The following is a 6,461-nucleotide window of genomic DNA, read 5'->3' as shown; positions in this document are numbered from 1 at the left end:
TCTTAGTTTTCCTCATCTACTTTGTGATCAACAAACAAGACAAAATAATACTTTAATTGCATTGATAAACCTGTGATGGTTTTCTGTGATGGGAAAGAAACGTAAGCCATCAACATGTAATAATTTCCCTGAAAGGCACTTGGGAGACGGGTGCTTGTTCTCCCGACAGCATCAAGCTTCTCATGCTAACACATTGACCCCAGAGGATCTTATGAAAAACTTTCCATAATTTTACTCAAAGTCAACGAAAATCGAGCAGGACCAAAAACATTTTACAGATGATCGCTGTGAAAGATGTTAAGCGAAGACGTCAAGTAACCGCAATGACAGGATTCTTAATATGACAAAGTAAGTGTTTTGATTAATAACATTAATGTTTATATTTTTAATTAGTGTGTACAACTAGTCTAGCCTGGTAATACCATCCTCTGCTATTTTGCTTCGCTTCATAGACAGAGTCTGGCTGGGCATAATTGACAATCGTTTTCCTTCTCGTGGGAGGGGCTTGTCTGAAGTTTAAAATCATTGGTCTAAACGTAAGCCAATCACACATAACATTTGGATATGATGTGCTTTATGCGCCGGATCAGCCGCATCGAATCTCTGCTGTAAAATACACGTATAAACCCATCGAGCGAAATACCAGAGTTAACATGGCTATGAACGACTTTTGCAGATTATGTTAAGTAAATCGTGCCAGAGCTAGTTGAACACTATCCTTACGGTGGCTTTCCACTCACGTCTAACGGGAGGAACGCCCCTCTCTCCTCTCAAACTCTTCCACCAGACAACCATAACCATATGTAAATTAAATCTCCCTACCTTATTTTCTGGTTAATCAGGAATGTCACCAAAGAATGCTTGCCCACGCGTCCTCCACCATTAACTGTGAACAATATAATTCCCTTCCATGATTTCTCGATCGTTGTGCACGTCAAGCTGTGCTGCACACAGTTTCTCGCTGACGATCGGTAAAGTTGATAAATTAAACTTTTCCAAAAACTTGTCGGGAGCAGGGCAACAACATAATCTCCATTCAAATGTTTAACAAACACTTTTCTTGTTCGGGTTTAAGTTGGCAAGCGGTTCTCCACAACAGAGCTTTCTGTGTCTCCATGTCCACAACCACAACAGACTACAACCGTGATTCGGCGTTTAGCGTCTACGTCACGGCTCTCAGCCCGCCCTCTGTTCGTTGATTGGACGGTCGTTTTGAGACCGGTGGAAAACGGTTTGAATGGGAGGTATCTCAGACTGAGTACAGAAGCGTAATGAAATTTAGCGGAAGTACGAAGTCTGACGTAGTCAGGCTACAACTAGTCAACTAAATGAATATAACACGGCAAAGATGAATGCACATTTATATAGGCTATTGATTCAATAGATTTATAGCATTTTGAATAAAAACTTGTCATGGATTTATTGCATTTTGTGGAAAAAATAATCCGTTTTTATAATAAATCTTTGAAAATCAACTTATGGATTTGAATTTTTTATGTTTTTATAACCTAAAGATGCTGTGTGAAAGTTTGTAACAGAAAATAGTTGTTTTCATCTTGTCACTTTCTTGGTATAGAAAACACGTTTTTACCAAAATTTGTCAAAATGGATTTATTGCGTTTTGGAACCAAACTCTTCATATATAGAGCCGTTTTTTAACAGTGAAAAATATATGCTTGGATTGTTAGTAGGACAATAAATCTTTAAAATAAACATAGTATGTTTAAAATAGTATGTAGTTTTTTGACCTCATATTGAGAGACTGCATGGAAAAAGTAATGTGTGTCACACCCTGCAGCACATCACATTTTAAGAAACTACAGGCAGAAATGTGATTATTACATTTTATGTAGCCACCTCTCTCTTTCTCATACATTTTTTTAGGGGGAGGGGATAGGGGAGTAAACGACTTCCTAGCAGCCGTTGTTCATCTCACAATAGGGCCGCCTTTCAAGCCCCTCTATGTGTGACTGTGCCTGTTAGTTGAGTTGTTAAACTGAGCTGAACTCAGTCCAACTTTCATTGCTTGACAGGAGTTTCCCTTAAGGTACGAGACATTTTTGATTTGTATTTAAATGTCTTTTGTGTATTTTTGTAGTTCTTTGTGAGTGTAAAGAGGAAGCTGTTCTTGAACATTACTCATGGTAACAGTTACTAAGTTTTTGTATCACTGTCTTTATTATGGAAAACATGGGTATTTATAACTAGGTAAAACTTTATCACCTGTAAATATTTTGTATTATTATTTAAAAGTTTGTATGCCGTTTGCAAAAGCTTCCTTTAAAGATGGACTTACAGTGTAGTCATCTTCAGACATTACTCATAGTCTACTCTAAGCTCCAACGCAAAATAAACATGTTTTTTTTTTTCAAAAAAAACTTTTCAAGCAAGTGTCATTCTTGTCATTCCACATTTGTACAAAAAGAACAGATTTTAGACAATTGTGCGTGTGAATAAAAACTAACATTTAGGGTTTAATTGAAAGCAACTTACAAAAATTAGAAAACCAACAGAGCAAGTTTTAGGGAGGCAATAATATAAAAAAGTGCAAAGTTCATTTCAGCGAAAAAAGTTTCAATGGTGAATCATTTTTTTCAGTGTAGACACTCATTCAATTCAATTGTTTTTATATAACAGTTCGATGTGCATTTAATTCAAAAGGATTTGATTTATAATAGATATTTATGTTGAACAAGTACGTGACTTTGTAAGCCTTTGAGAAATATTCCTTGAGGGAGTTGTGTTTGTTTCCTAGATCCACCAATTGGGAGAGATCCTAAAAACGACTTTTACTCATGCACCTTTCTTCTTAACTATACATTTAGTGCCTTGCATTTTCTTTCCCATTAGCATCACAAACCAGAAGTTAAACCGCTTGTTCTGGTTTTTCCAGCCCTTTTAATTAAAGCAGGATTATATGTGCACTTACAATCTTATTTTTTCTCTTTTAGAGAACTTCTGTGGTGCAAGAAATTCCCACACTGTAAAAAATGATGTGCCTTAGTAAATTTAACTTACAAAAAATTAGTAAATTCTATAAAAAAAACAATCTTGGTTAAAAGTAAAAATAACACAAAAATGTAAGCAATTCTAAATGAACACATTATTGAGTAAATTTAACTTAATTTTAAATTTTATCAAGTAAAATTTATTTAAATCCTATACGGGTTTAAGAAGGAAATTAATTTTAATTTATTTAAGTACCCAACTAGGCAGTGGACTTGTACTTCCCAACATGCTTTGCATAGCATTTGGAGAGTAAATTGTGAAATTAAATGCTATTTTATTTTTAACAAAAAATGACTTGTTTAATGTTAAATTATCTTTGAGATTTAAAAGAGTTTCTGTTTTGCGTTTTGTGGTTACCATCATTCAAAAGAGTGGTGCTGCTTGTGTAGACAGATGACACGATAAAAACCACGATGTGTTAATGAGCAATACCTGTACTTATGCCAGTACTGAGACATACTGAGTCTCTTCTTACTTGCTCAACATGATGTGGCAGATAGTAATAAAAATAGAAAAGAAAAAAAATTTACATCAGTGATTCTTGGGAATTTGGATAAAACGGGTTTAAATTTTGGGAAAAAAGTTATAAAATTATATAAAAATCATTAAAGACCAAGGTCTTGGCCGTTCAGCAATTTACTGTTGCAACCTCCCCTGTTCGTATTTTTTCATAAAATAGGCATTTTTCCAGTTATTACTCATACAACATTTACTTTAAGCCTAAATAGAAAAAGTAATGATTTTTTATTTAATAAACATATTTTTGTATTAATAGAGACTATTAATTTAATAAATCAACAGCAATGAAGAAACATATTGTAAGCATATTCATTTAAAACAAATAAAACTCCGTCTGACGATGGTGACGCTAATCTGACGGTGGTGACATTGGCCTCATTATTCCAAAATGTATACCACTCAAGTCAATGGCTTCTTGCTTAAACTTTATGTTAATATTTGGTCCAAAAAAATAACAATCCTGAGCACTGTGATGAACAAATACCAAATCATAACTTCCTAATAAAACCTGACAGAAAAGACAGAAAACCTGATGGTGGTGACCAGAGCCGGATTAAATAAATGGACACTAGGCAGGCTGCATTTTTTGCCCCCACCCCCCCCCCCATCGAGGTTATTTATGAATTGAAATCTGAAACTTACCAAAGTTACTAATAAAAGTGAATTCACATTTTACATAGCCTAGTCTTTGCTTACAAATTGGTTGTTTGTATACCAAATTAAGTCATGTGTTGTATATTAACCAGTCTATCAGACAATTTTTTGCTAAATTTATTATTTATTCGTCATTACATGGCTCTATTAAATGCTATTAAATTATCCTCACCTTATCCATTGGGAGTGTAATTGTTAAGGCAGTAGTACCAGTAAATAACCAATAGGTGTCAGTAATCCGCGGGAGAGCTTCGCTGCATATTTCTCTTCAAGATTGAGAATCGCAACGAAATCCTCGTCAAGCAACACGTCCACTGAGGTAAATGTCCTCAAAGAACTGGTTATTTATGTTTCAGTTATATGAATTATACACTAACAGTTTTTATATTATGTATAACAGTTTTATCTCGAAGTAATGGTAGTGCTAAACTCTAATGTATCCTTTCTGAGGCTGCTAGATTTTTCTTTACGCTATTCACGTTTGTGAAGTGAATTTAAAGCACATATTGCTTGCATTTGACTTAGTTATCCACTATCCATTGGTTTTGTTATCACGTTTGGTATCTAACGTGATTTTCGTGGGGCTTAAAGAAAAAAAATCTTGACCCGCTAGTTCTGCCATTGCAGTCATGAATTATTATGCAAGGAACTGTTTTTTTTTTTTGCCTCGTTATTATACGCAAACATGCCTTATATAACGTAGGGAAATGATCGTTTGTCCTTTATTTATTTATTTTTTGCAGCAACCATGTCTGTGTCCTTAAAGGAACTCTGTCAGGTACAGATTAGAACTATGAACTTGAAAATCAACCATTCTGATGACTGGCGTCCCCATCCGAGTCACCACCTCAGACAACAACAGTCATAAACTCACAAACACAAATACACTCAGTAATGCGCTTAATAAAGAAAGACTTAACTATGATTTTATCTGTGTTAACCTATGATATCAGTTATTGATGTATTTTAAATATTTACGTATTACTAGGCTTATCATACATGCATTGAAGTTTTAAAATGTATCTAATATAATACTGTAATTAAATTGAATGTTTTGGATACCACCATTAAATTATTTTGTGCATGTAAAACATAAGCAGCAATGTTTTTATTGAATTCAATTTTGAATTAAATTGAATGTTTTGCATAACACCATTAAATTATTTTGTGAATGTTAAACACAAGTAAATGTTTTATTTATTGGAGATAAAATGGCTGTTTAATTAATATAATACTTCTGTTTGTTAGGCACTAACAAGTGAAAATAGTTAGGTTTAAGTACATTTATTAAAACTCGATAGCTGTAATGCTTCTGTGCAGAAGGAAGCCCGTGAGCCATGAAGGTAAGTTTGCGAGCAGATTCATTTCCACTTATTAGACAGCAGTCCGCTCATCGTGTTTTGTATTGCATCACTTAAAGATCGTAAACCTTTAAAATCGAGTTTAGTAAGATGTATACTACAGTCAGGTTTGGTTAACTATTGAAGCATCGTCTTTAAGGCTCAATGTGACCGCAGTATTTGTTGAACACTGCTGGCAGCGGCGACGTCTGTGTCCGTACCATTTTATCAATGAGAGCATAAGTTCGTATCTCTCTGCTCCCGAGCCATAAAGCTCGTCTTTAATTGAAATAATGTTTAATAACTTAAAAAATACGGCGTTTTTTTAATTTCCTGAAAAATAATGGTTTTGGAGATACGGGGATCCCGCCCGACAGCGGCGAAATTGTAGATGGGACATTTGTAAAAAAAAAAAAAAATCCCCCTCTGTCTGGGCCCCATCCCGCCAATCGGGCCCTAGGCACGTGCCTAGTTTGCCTTTGGGTTAATCCGGCTCTGGTGGTGACATCTGACGGTGGTGACAAAAACCTAATATAGATAAAAAAATAGATGAGTTGTTCACATTAGCCATCTTGTTTCCCCTCTGTTGCTAGCTACTTCAGACCTCTTCTTAAAAATGATAAATTTATTTCATAATCTAATCTAATATTTTTTTACAAAGATGGCGGTGTTGACATGTTATGGTTGTCAGAGTAGCAGTGTCCAAAAATATGAACAAGTTTAAGAGAAAATAACATACAGGAGCTTGAGTGATCTTGAAGCATGCGGTAGAGCTAAAGGTTTGAAAATGGGGTCCTCAGGAATGCAGTTGACCCTTTAGTTGTCTGATTTTATTGCTTTTTATAAATATCTGACGGTGGTGACGAATATGTGGGACACATTTTGAGCAATCACAAAATAATAGTTAATATTGATCAAAACTCACCGTTTGGAGTTTTT

General features: G+C 34.7%; 1 protein-coding gene across 1 annotated transcript in view; it reads left to right on the top strand.

Annotated features, from left to right (window-relative positions):
- Positions 1-1,923: 1,923 nt before the first annotated feature.
- LOC129421129 (alpha-N-acetylgalactosaminide alpha-2,6-sialyltransferase 2-like) overlaps positions 1,924-6,461 on the top strand; it is a 64,093-nt gene continuing 59,555 nt past the window's right edge. The window contains exon 1 of the mRNA XM_073867126.1: positions 1,924-2,047. The gene's annotated coding sequence lies outside the window, so the exon portion shown is untranslated. The remainder of the gene's footprint in view (positions 2,048-6,461) is intronic.

The sequence above is a fragment of the Misgurnus anguillicaudatus genome, chromosome 4 (assembly GCF_027580225.2).
Source record: "Misgurnus anguillicaudatus chromosome 4, ASM2758022v2, whole genome shotgun sequence".
Taxonomy (NCBI): Eukaryota; Metazoa; Chordata; class Actinopteri; order Cypriniformes; family Cobitidae; genus Misgurnus; species Misgurnus anguillicaudatus.
Note: the sequence above shows the minus strand (reverse complement) of the source record. Positions and strands in the feature narration are given on the sequence as shown.